This window comes from Canis aureus, chromosome 10 (assembly GCF_053574225.1).
Source record: "Canis aureus isolate CA01 chromosome 10, VMU_Caureus_v.1.0, whole genome shotgun sequence".
Taxonomy (NCBI): Eukaryota; Metazoa; Chordata; class Mammalia; order Carnivora; family Canidae; genus Canis; species Canis aureus.
Genome location: NC_135620.1, coordinates 10,010,001 through 10,023,101, shown reverse-complemented (window position 1 = coordinate 10,023,101; position 13,101 = coordinate 10,010,001). Strand labels below are relative to the sequence as shown.

The 13,101-nt window shown below is 39.6% G+C and overlaps 1 protein-coding gene across 3 annotated transcripts in view; it reads right to left on the bottom strand.

The window, feature by feature from the left end:
- LOC144321958 (protein FAM170A-like) overlaps nt 1–13,101 on the bottom strand; it is a 94,192-nt gene that overhangs the window by 50,026 nt on the left and 31,065 nt on the right. For 2 of the 3 annotated variants that reach the window (XR_013387505.1, XM_077911321.1), the window contains exon 4: nt 3,007–3,156. The gene's annotated coding sequence lies outside the window, so the exon portion shown is untranslated. Of the gene's footprint in view, nt 1–3,006; nt 3,157–7,931; nt 7,949–13,101 lie in introns of those variants that run through there. The other variant, XM_077911320.1, reaches the window with a different exon arrangement.

Genomic DNA, 13,101 nt, shown 5'->3' with positions numbered 1-13,101 from the left:
GTCTCTACCAAATAGTTGCTTGGCTCATATTCCAACACCTTCAAGGCCTGGGAATCCAGTCCTTCCCAAAAAAACAAAACAAACAACCCCCACCATTCTCTGTTTGTGAGTGGATGTAACAAAAATCATTCCTTATAAGGACACATTTATTTCCCCAGAGGTGTTTCTAGTTGTATCCCTTGGGGCCACAAAGAACAAATCTATATTCCTCTTCCCTAAGACAGTCCTTCTCATTTTCTTTTTCTTTCTTTCTTTCTTTCTTTCTTTCTTTCTTTCTTTCTTTCTTTCTTTCTTTCTTTCTTTCTTCTTTCTTTTTTTTTAAACATGGAGCCCAATGCTGGGCTTGAACTCACGACTCTGAGATCAAGACCTGAGCTGAGATCAAGATTAGGACATTCAACCAACTAATGCACCAGGGACTCTAGTCCTTCCAAATTTAAAGACTGTTATCTCAGCCCCTCAAAACTTCAACTAGACCTCTATTTCTCCAAACATTCACAATTCATTTCCTCTTTGCCATTCATCTTTCTCCTGAATGTGGCCTATTTGCTTTTCACTGTGATGTGCATTCCCAAAATTGAACGCAGTATTCCAGAAAACTAAGGTCTGACCACGGCAAAGTAGATGGGGTTCTTACTTCCCTCACCACAGACACTTCTCCTAAGGCTGGCTTTTTGGTAAGCACATCAAACTGTTAAGTTTGGGCTGACTTAGCCACTCTGAAATAACCACATCACAACTCAAAACCATTATGTATTACCAAGTGGTAACTAGTGGTACCAGTGGTAACCAAATGGTATCCAAAGCCTTTCTATCCTCACCCAAAGACCATTTACAAGCCTTATTCCACAAACACAAAAGCACAACAAACAGATGCAGTTTTCTGTTTTGCACATTTCTTCTAGAAACCTGATAGTTATTTGACTTGCTCAGGATTCTTCAAAATACTCCCAAGTCAAAAAAAAATGGTCATCTCTAAATGTTACACAACTTGATGTACTAAATACATACACCTCAAAATCCTATGAAGGGATATCTAATAAGGTAAACCATTAAATGTCAAATGGCATCCTGTCTAATGAATGTCAGAATGTAGGGGAAAGAGCTCAGGTCTGTCATTAGAACTACCTGAGTCTGAATCAAAACCACATTAATAATTTGTCTCAGGCAACTTCACCAAACCTTAGCTTCTTCCCCCAGAAATGGGAATAATCCTCCTATCTTGCCATGTCCTTAAAGCACTCGATGCAATGCTTGGTCTAAGTAGATATGCAGTAAACGGTATGTTTCCCCTAACAGCACAGATGACTACCAGGTATATCTTATTTCTCTTAATAGATTACTAGCCCTAACAGGAAGGGACAAGGACTTGCTTGTCCTCATATCCCTCTTATCCTTGACACCTTAGCATGAGGAGACATAAGTTTTCTTCTTGCATATAAATTTGAGCATCTGGCTTCAAATTCAGTTGTATATCCACAGAAATAATCATGCTTCCGTTCTGGCCTCTCAGTTCCACTAGGGATATTTGACAATTTCCAGGGAGTGTCTAAGGTTACCCCGTTATAAGAACAAAACAAAACAAAACAAAACAAAACACCAAACTCCCCTCAGGTCTGAGGCAGTCATGTTCAAATGATGCTCTAGGTTTTAACTTTTCAGCAAACAGGTTGGCAGTGACATTTCTAATATATTTAATGTTGACCCAGTTTTAAGCTCTATTTGTCTCCTAAAGTAATGGTGTTCCAAGACACGGCTAAAACAGGAGGGGGATGGGGAGGCAGCTGGGGAAAGCCAACATCCGACATACCCAATTTCTGACCTATGGCTCAGGAAGCTAGAGGAAAGCTTTGTTGGTCTCCGGTGTCTACCCTGAGCAATAAAATTCAGAGTTCACTCCCACACAGCCACAACCAGGTTGAGGTAATTGTTACTGTTATGGCTTTAGCAATTTGAGTGGGAGAAGATGAGAATTCTGAAAGATTTATTTACTGCAAAGAATCCCAAATATCTCATTAATCTGCTTTTCATTTGGCAAACTTTTCCTTCATTAAAAGTGCCACGGTCTGCAGTTTATGACAAGGCAGAATTGCCTCTGTGAATGCACAGCAGCAAAATGAAAAGGATCTGGAAAGAGGTAGACATGGGTTTGATTTGCAGCTGCACTATGTACTTGCTCTGTGACCTTGAGCAGTTTTCCGTAGGCTGCTAGAACCCCAACTTCCTCATCTATAAAGAGAGGATCACTGTCCCACCCAGATTTATGAATAGCTGGGATCAGCTGTAGGACCTTGGACATGTTTGTGTTTGTTACTTCTCAAAGGCTCAGCTGGTCATCTGCAAAGTGAAGATCATAACAGTACCAACCTCACAGAGATTATGATGAGGGTTTAAATGAGTGAATATACATAAGCAGATGAGAATAAGGTCTAGCAGAGAGGGGTGCTATGTGTCTGTTATCGTCATCATGACTAAGGATTAATAACACATGTAAAGGGTGTCTTGCACAATTACTTACCCTGGCACGTAGGAGCTCAATAAATGTAAGAGAAAACATCTCCCACCCCGGCAATGAGAGTATCTGAAGAAACTCCTTGGGTAGGACCTTTTCCACAATTATATACTCAGAGCTTTAGAGAAGGAGAGATCATGTAGGCTATTTACAAAGCAGCTGCAGAGAGAGCTGGAAGGAAAGAGCTATGAGGGGAGGTAGAGAAGATAGTTACCCTAATAACATGATGGGGTTAAAAGAAAACAAAAATTCAAAGTCTTCTGACCACTAGACTATTGCACTTTTTCTCCACATCATCATCATGCTGCCTTTTAAATATGACCTGATTCAGGGGCACCTGGCTGGCTTAGTTAGCTAAGCATGCAACTCTTGATCCCAGGGTTGAGTTTGAGCCCCATATTCAGTGTAGAGATTACTTAAAAATAGAATCTTATAAAAACGAATTAAATAAATAAATAAATAAATAAATAAATAAATAAATAAATAAATATTACCTGGTTGAGAAACACCTTAGAGTACAAACTGTCAGGTTGCTTCTAGTCCTCTTTGTGGTTTTCATGAAGAGTGGAGAAAAAGGAAACCTCCAGCACTTTGGTGGGAATGCAAGCTTGGTGCAAACACTGTGGAAACCAGTATGGAGCTTCCTTCAAAAAATTAAAAATAGAATTACCATATGATCCAGTTATTCCACTACCGGATATTTACCTAAAGAATACAAACACACTAATTTGAAAAGATGTGACACACGTACGTTTATTGCAGCATTATTTACAATAGCTAAGGTATGGAAGCAACTTATGTGTCCATCAATTGATGAATGGATAAAAAAGATGTAGTGTGTGCATGCAATGGAACACTATCAGCCATCAAAAAAAGAATGAGATCTTGCTATTTTCAACAAGGATGAAGCTAGAGGGAATGAGGCAAAGTGAAGCAAGTCAGTCAGAGAATGACAAAAACCACATGATTTCACTCATATGCAGAATTTAAGAAGCAAAACAAATGAACAAAGGAAAAAAGAGACAAAGACAGACTCTTCACTATGGAAAACAGAAGGTTAACCGAGGGGTGGGGGATGGGTGAAATAGATGAAGGGGATTGAGAGTACACTTACCATGATGAGCACTGAGAAATGTATAGAATTGTTGGATCATTATATTGTACATCTGACACTAATATAACACTGTATGTTCATTATACTTGAATAAGTTCTTTTTTAAGGGAGAGTAAAGACAAGGACTCAGGGTGCTTTGGGGACATGCTGAGAATATAAGGGAGAGAATGGATTCCTGACAATACTCCTAGGAGTCCCAGTTCAGAGCAGGGAATTACCCACTTCACTCTGGACAGTGAAAAGGAGGCAGGTACCCTGAAGAACCTGTCACCCACAAATCCATCCAGCAAGCTCTGCCTCCCTGGGTTCATGTTAAACACTGCTTTTAGAGCACATTGAGATTTGTTTTGTTTTGTTTTGTACGTACAATATCACCGAGTTCCAGTTTCCTTACTTCTCAGTGCCAGGAATGAGAGGCCCTTCCCACTGCTTTGGTGTCACTCTACAAGGAAGTCGGGTGTTTCTCTTCTCAATGGAAACACACCACTTTGCTTCTGTGGCTTTCCCTCAGTCAGAGAGAGAGAGAGATCTGAGCTAAGCCCTCATTTCATGAGTTTAGATTAAAAAAACAAAAACAAAACAATTAATCAAAGAAACAGAAGTCAAGAATGAAAGAAAGAACAGAAAGTAAAAGGGGGGAAAAAATCAAACTGGATTGAGCACAAGATATTGATGTTTTGTGTGCCGAGACCAGAACCTTGTCTGTTGCCTACCTATTAATGCTCACGGACTCACATCTTGGTGAGTTTTATTCTAAAAATGAAAGAGACAATGTGCTAACAACCATGCCCTGCCTTGAGATCCACACTTACTCCCAAAGGGGGAAGACCGCATTATCTGCTTCTGCCAAGCTTATATTAAGAACACCAAGAATGAAATCAGAGGCAGAGACAAGCACAGTACCAGGGGAGGCTCCATTGCTCCATTGGAGCAAAATCTGTGCCCCCTCTGAGGACACCCAGCCTGACCAACATGGGGCTGAAGCAGGGGAGGGAGGAAACACATCGAAACACATTGTGAACCCCAGGGGTGGTGGACAGAAATGGAGAGCATGAGAAGACAAGCCCTGGGGACTCTGCCTGGGGTGAGAGGAGTCACAGGGGTTTATAACCATCAAAGGGATCAAAAACTAAAAATATGGGTTATAACCACTCGTGTGACCCCTTTTAAAACTCCAGGCTAGTGTGGCTGAGAAAATGGGCTGACATTGGTAATATCACCTCCTTCTGTTCTTTTCCTACAATTTAAACTGTACACAGTGTTATAATGAGGATCCCTAGTGGGCTGTGTTCATTCAAACTAATTCTTTTCTGTTGCGGGTGTTCCCAGGAAGAGAAATATGATTCTTGATTCTTAGAATTTAATTATGTGCTGTTCTTCAAATATTGAAGTAATTCAAACTATTGTATCAGTAGGATATATGATTTGTGCTACTTCTACGTGGGATGGGCTGGGCTGGTACTGAATCGTCCACTTTCTCATTCAGATTCTGATTAGTGTGCAACTAATCATACACATTTGAAAAATGGCAGGTCAGGGTTAGGGGTACAGTCTGTGTCTATGAGAGAATTTCTCTTCAAAGAAGCGGTATAATGTAAAGAATCATGAAGTCAATTAAACAAGGAAGCCATTTGAATGAGATGGTTCTAATGCCTTCGCAGCCCATATAAACAAACCAGAACCTAAGCCTGTAAATGCCTCAAGGTTAAGAAATCAAAATCTTGGGGTACCTGGGTGGCTCAGTGGTTGAGCATCTGCCTTTGGCTCAGGTAGGGATCCCGAGGTCCTGGGATCAAGTCCCACATTGGGCTCCCTGCAGGAAGACTGCTTCTCCCTCTGCCTCTGTCTCTACCTCTCTCTGTGCCTCTCATGAATAAATACATATAATCTTAAAAAAAAATCAAAATCTTAGGATAACCAATCACAGACAACCAACAAACCCACTCCAAATAAGGCAAATGCTTACTTACAGCCAATCAAATCATTCCCTTGTTTTGCTTCCGACTCCTCTCCACCACCAGAGCCTCTATGGAGCACTCCTAACCATTTCTGTATTGGTACTGTTTGATTTAAATCAATTTTTACTCAAACTTAAAATCTGTAATATGCCTCTGTCTATCTTTTTTAACAGAACTAAGCAACACTGGTCCAGAAGGTAACAAAACTATTATTAGATAGAGCTTTAGGCTTATTCTGTCTGGGCCTCAGTTTCTTCATGAATTAAAAAAAAAAAAAAAAAATCCCGCAGAGAATATCTCCTATATATCTCCTCAGGGTTCTTATGAGGGCCAGAAAAGATCATTCAAAACATGTTTTTAACCTATAAAGGATCATAAATAATAAGGAGCTACCTCGTCCCCTGGAGTAATAGGACTTTGTTTTCAGGTAAGTTAAAATAGTATGATATTACAATTTAATAATTTATAAAATGTATCACTCTGGCTCATCATTCCCATGGGATTACCTGAAGTACAGAGCAAAGATGATGAAGATCAAATGCCTTCTCATCAGTTTCTGGGCAGTTTTAGCTCATATTAGAAATCTACGAGTGACACTTCATTCTAATTTTCCAATATTAAAATTTCTCTCAAAGAACAAAGAAAATATGTTCCAATACCAAGTTGCTTTTGTCACTGGCATCTTCGATGCATATGGGTGTTTTCTTAAGGGACTCTGCAAATCAGTATGCCTCCAACCTGAAGAAATATGGCCACACACACCAAAAGTATGACTAAAGAGAATCATCCTTCCCATGAAAACTAGGGAATTTCAGTGAAGAGAATAAGAAAAAGATTACATTGGAATCTGTGGGTGGTGACGGCAGAAGAAGTGGGTCATCGTTTTAAATGTCATTTCCTCCCAATTTTCATGTTAAGAGAAGCCCAACCTCCAAAAAACAAGTTGTCCACTGTCCAGGGGAAATGACGTCAAAGTACTTTGAATATTTTTCTAATAGCTTTCCTTAATACTCTGTGCAACTGAGAAATCCCACAAGCAAACATTAGCAAAATCATTGTTTCCAGCTCTCAATTCTGTCTTTGGGTTTGGCTTTCTCTCTTCTTTTTATAGATGAATAACATTTTCAATCAAGTTGTTTTTCTTGTTACTCTGGGAACCAGGCTCCTTTTGAATGAGAATCTTCCTTTGTTGCAGGTTCTCTGGACTTACCTTCCTTTTCTTATCTCTGCTAGAACATGAGATTCACATTCCAGGAACTGTGTGGGGTGCAGGGGAGATATTGTGGGGCAGAATAGAACGTTTTCAAAATCTTAAGAGCAGAATCACCTTGGAGAAGATGCTTCACCCATTTGGTCAAGTTCTCAACTGGAAAACACGGACAACTGTGACCCTAGTGAGAATCCAGTACGATTTTGTTCACAGACTGCTCTACAAATGCTCTCCTGTCCACTATCCCCTCCCTTAGTGAGAACCACCCACTCCCCACCTTGGGTCCCTACTGTGATGTTTACAAACTTCAGTCACAACATTCGAGTACACTCAACTTGTTTCTATTTCTGACTCCTCTCTCCAGATGAAAACCTTGCCTTATTTATTCCTAAAAAGGAATCCCCAGATCATGCCAGCCAATGTTTGTTATGTAATCGGTTCTAATAAAATGTCTGCTATAGGACTGACTTGTTAATTGACTAGTTGATTGATTGAATGGATGGTTACAGATGAAAGCACCTTATAAAGCTCCAATCACTAGACAAATGTAAGTCATTATTATGCAGAATTCCACGAATCTGCTTCGAACTTAAGGTAATTAGGCAATAGCTCAAAGTCAAGGCGTAATGGACTTTATAAGTGTTATTTCAGAGCATCTTTAGCTTTGTTTGTTTAATCCAGACAGCTGCCAAGAATTCACACACTCTAAAATAATAACACACTAAAAAAAACAGTCCAAGGAAACCTGGGTGGCTCAGTGGTTGAGCGTCTGCCTTAGGTTCAAGTTGTGATCCTGGGGTCCTGGGATCGAGTGCCGCATCAGGCTCCCCACAGGGCACCTGCTTCTCTCTCTGCCTATGTCTCTGCCTCTCTGTCTGTATCTCTCATGAATAAATACATAAAATCTTTTTAAAAGGGGGGGTTCACACACAGAAATATTAACAAATATTCTGCTGGTTACGTTAGCATTGCCTAAGAGACACAACAATGAAGTAACACACTTGAAGTGTTTCCTTGAGTACAAACTGGTGTCCTGTTGAGACCATTAGTACAGAAAGACAACACAAAACACTGAGGTGACTGTCCTCAGATGCCCATTTTGTTTTCACCAATGATTCTTGAGATGGGAATACTTACAAGAAGTACTTGGGTTTGGAAGAGTTTGTTTTTTTTGTTGTTGTTGGTTTTTGTTTTCACTATTCAGTTCATAAATATTGGACACCAGCTGCATGTTGGTCAAATAGAAGAAATGCAAACACAGGTTTCAGGACCCGGTGTGGGTTGCATGAGAGGGTCTTGACAAGAACATAAGGATCATAACCAAGGCAGAATGTAAACCATAAAACACATATGTAACTCTCCAATATAATGAGTCTAATGACAGAGAGAAATTAACAGGCACTTGGAGACCAGAAAAGACTTCATGGAGACAGTGCTGTCTCTGATAAAAGTTAAGCTTTGAATAGTATGTCAATGCTCATAGATAGGGAGGATAGCATAGTAGGATGAGGGGACAGTGGGGATTCTGGGGAGGTATCATGCTACACAAAAAGCACAGAAGGAAGATCAGCTCCCATGGTTCTTTTTAGTCTTCATTTCCAGAAATTTCCATTCCATCTGCTCCTGGTTTACTAATCTGACTCTGCTAATAATCAATTCAAATGTAGCTGCATTTAATGTAAAATAACACTGATATTGTTACTGCGAGGATCTCTCCTTTTTCACAATAGTGATTAATATTTTTTTGAAGTAATGCATTGAATACTACATTTATATAATATCCCTAGAGTAATTATTCATAATTGCAATACATTCGGGGTATACTGTAATTATATTCTTTAATTTTTATTAGAATTCAAAACAAATACTTCTAAGGCTTTTTCTGAAAATGATCTGTGGTTAACATGGAAAAATATTTTAATTATTACAGTATAGTATATGTGCTGCCGAAGCGAGCACAATTATTACAGTATAACATCTTGCCAACTTCTACAACATTTTGTCCTTGCCAAATTCTGATGTCTAGCTAATGCTAGACATCATTCCATTCTAATGAATGAGCTACTTTGGAATATTTTTAAAAGCTGAGAAATGCAGCTGTATAACTGGATGACATTTCTTAACTCCAAATTTCAGAGCAGCCTCTTCAATTTGTGATAGAAATAAAGAATTGATTTAATGGAATGTCTCCCAAACTGGTGTTCTGCTGGATATGAATAGGCATTTCATAAAAAATGGGACATGTTCGTGAAACAGAGTTAATTAAAAGTTTTTGTTTTCTCTACAAGACTTCTCAGTCATTATGTTCTTATAAACGGTGAATCTCTAAAGAAGGGACACATGCCTCCATACTTACTTTACAACAAAACATTTTTTTAGCCAGATTTCCAGAATGTTATTTCAAGAAATATCAATCTGAGAAATATTTATTTAACAAATTATTCTAGATTAACAATAATTCACAAATCAGCTTTGGGAGGTCAGAGGCCCTCCATAGAGTCTTTCCCCATCATCGAATAAAAAACATGCTTAACAAAACAAACAAACCCCCACAAAAAAGTACGAATCCAAAAACAAAACAAAGCAAAAGTTATATGAATTATATGGTAAATGTCACTTAAGTAATTCTTTTAAGATACCAAAATCAATCATGAACTTCACAGAGATATTGAGATTTTCCTGTAGTAAAAAACATATTTGATGTGCTAATAAATTGGTAGTCATTTACATTATATGAGATAAGTAGATGCACAGTCTACTTTATGAGTTTCCTCACTGGCCGAACATTTAGCATCAGAATATATACTTCAACATCTTTACAAAATTCACCAACCAAATAAAAAAAATTTCTTCAATGAATCTGCATATGCATTCCAGAAAAAACATTTTCAGTGGCACAAAAGCCCCAGTGAAAAGTCACCTCTGGGCTGTTCTCCAGGCAGGCCCATAACACTCTTTGATCTAAAGTATTGTGTATTATCCTGTCATCAACCTCATGTTACTGAGGGAAAGTTCTACCAGAAGAGTAGAAAGCTAGAAAGAGAAGAAAGCAGGTATATCTAAGAGGGATGGAAAAGCCCAAAAATTTAGAAGTGAGAAGATATAAGCTTGGCCATGCATGTGTCCCCATCTGCCAAGGCTATGATTTTTTTTCTATGTGTGAAAACTTTGAAAGATATTTGAAGCTGTGGTTGGTTCCAGAAAACTTCACTGTGTTGTATAAGCACGTGAGAGTGATTTAGTGATTTGGGAGGAAACTGTTTTGTGTTTTGTGTTTTGGGCCCGAAATGCTTTATAATTCTTCCCACTATTTAAATAGGATATAGGCTACCACTATTTGAAGTTTTAACATCCAAAATCTTTAGACTTGGAGAAGGAAAGATGCCTGAAAATGTATTTGAACTACTCACAGTGGTTCGATACCTGCCAAAATAGAGTTAGCCTTTTTCCAAATAGGCAACTTGGCATCTCTGACTTTAATCTGACAATATTGCCATTACTTAAAACATTTTATTTTATTTATTTATTTTTTTATTTTTTTACTTAAAACATTTTAGAACACCTTTTTAAAAATTGTCTTTAGTTGGTGACAGAGACTTTAAAATCTCCTCAGTGGTGAGAAGTTCTCCACAATCATGGGTGGATTTGATTTGGAGAATAGACAAAGACATTCAGAGCCAGATGTGGAAAATAAGATAAAAAATTATTCTTACAAGAAATGGTATTTTTCTCAATTCGAGTTTCCATGCGCAGTAATGACATCACATTTCTGGTGAGACTTATGAGGTGGTTTTGAAATCAGAAGGATAAGAGGAATTCCAAAGTGTTGTTATTAATGACAGCATCATTAGAAAAAAATACTTTTTTTTCCAAAATGAATGTGAAGAAGAAAACTTTTTGTTATAAACATTTAGACATGATTGTTCAAAATAGTTCCCATTGCTTTTCTTTTCACATTTTGTTCAAAACAACTCACCCATTTAAGACAAATCCCTAAAGAACTGGATACATACCTATTTTCATCCAAATAGGTTACTTCCCTTTCAAGTACCTGGAAGGAGACTTAGTCTGTCTTCTCTGGATCTAATTTACAAAACAGAAAAAAACCTGATAGGAGATTAAAAAAAAAAAAAAAGGCCACAGTTGGGTGGATGGGAAATGGAAAGTAGACAGCAGGTATTATCAAACTGTCCTTTGACCTGGAGGTCAATCAGATCTGCAAGGCATATGTTGAACTCAAACAAACAGATATCATGCCCCCACCTCCCCTGTGGTTGCTGTAGTTATAGGACACAGCTCTGTTTCCTAAAAGAATCACTGGACAGTGCCACATTCAGCTGGGAATATAGGCACAGTGCAGAGATGCTGGAGGTGTTGAATTTATCACACAGGTCAAGCCAACGTTGTCAATATTCACCATTCACCATGAGGCATAGACTCTTGATTAGGAAATTCTTTATGCCTAGTTCTTACAGTCAAACAAATGATTCATAAGCAAGCCCAGAACTGCTAAGCAGTTTCTGGAGCCTTTATTTATAGCATTTATCCAACCCTAGCCCTTTCAGGGACCAGACTTCTAAAGCAAAGCCTTTGGGTGTCAACTAGAGCAAGGTCAAAAACTAACACTCCTCACCCACCCCATCACCATTACTGTGTTTTGTTCCCCCAGAAGCTTCCAGGCACAGTGTGTCACCCAGTGGTACTGAGAACACACAGTTGAAGCCTCACACATCTTATGTCTGAGCGTCATTTTTATGTTCCTCCCCCCTACATCATATAGAATGGAAATCATCCATATTAACACAAACTGGCATTTTTACTCTCTTAGCAAGACAGGGTTTCATTCCATGAGTAAGAAGCACCTGTTTCCATCCTTCTGCTTTTCCTCCTCGTCATCCAGAGTTCCAGCCACACCTGACACAGCCCTGCAGCTCCAGGTGGCCAGTGTGGTGGCTGAGGGGAGAGGGTCCCTTTCGCCAGTTGCCCATTAAAGCCAGCCCAGCAAAAATAGGAGATCTCAGCAGTGAGGTAACAGAATTTGCTTCATGCCTTAGACATTAGACTCCCCTGCACCCACCAGACTCAACACAAGAATTTAGGGTGGAATAAATATGGCTGGTTGTCAGGCTTAGGAGAGAAATCCATGAAATGAGCTGGGAAGATGTACCTGAGAATGAGGTGCTTTGGTTTTAAAAGAAGGCATTTATTTAAGGCAATGGAAGGGTCTCTCTTGTTTACATTTAACATTTTCACGGTTGGAAGGTTAAGGTTTGGGGAGCAAGAATTGTTGCTGCTCACCTACAAGCAACTGATTATACTTGAGTGGACTTTACTCTCTCATGGGTATTTAAGGAGGCTGGTTAGAAGGTCAAGCCATGATCTTTTTTTCCCTGAAAGGAGAGGAGAGAAGAATTAATTCTCTAAAAAAGCACCGTGTCACAGCAAAATCAGTCTAAACTTCGGTCTTGGGGGAGCTGAAGAAGAGAGAATAGACAGCAAGTCTGAAAAGGACAGAGAGGAAGGAGCACCTGAGAAGTGAAATTCATGCTAAGTTCCCTGCAGAACACCAGGAGGTAGCCTCTCAAGGGGGGACTTAAGGAAGTCACCCCCATTACACACTGGGGTTCTGTGGCTCATTCTCTCTCTTTCTGCCCCTGCCACCCCCCCCTTTCGCCTCCCAACCTGTCCTCTTCCCTGCAGGATGCAGATCATTCACAAGTGCCCCAAGATTCTGGTCTTTGTCTCTTAATGTCTCTTCCAGTCGCCTGAGATAACATGGTGATTCTGGGTTATTTGGGTTTTCTAAACCAGCTCCACACACACAGACCCCCCAAAAAAAAAATTTATGCTTCTGACTATGATCGATGGCCTTTCCCCCAGTGAAACCTGTTTTCTTCTATCTCATGGTGCTCTTTCAATAGCCAATTCCACAGAAAATTGTCCCTCTAGAGAGTGCTGTGATTTCCAGAGTGCAGGAGGAAGGGAGGGCTTTCAGGCAGTCTCCAAGGGCCCAGATGCCTGCAGCCAGAGTCAGGGAGGCCTCCAGAGCTACAGCCTCCCTCCTTCCACAGGCAGCTCTGGCTGGACTCCAGACGCAGCCCAGAAGAAAGCAAACAGGTGAGGAAAAGCAGGTTGGCATCAACAAGCACCTGAGCACCATCTTTCACCCAAAGAGGAAGTTAAGATAGTATCATGTCAGAGGTGAAAGGAAGTACCAAATTCCCTAACGTGAGTTTTCATTTTTTTCTTTTCCTACCAAAGATGCTCCCAGCTATGGGGGTACACTGAGATCACCCAGGGAGCTTTA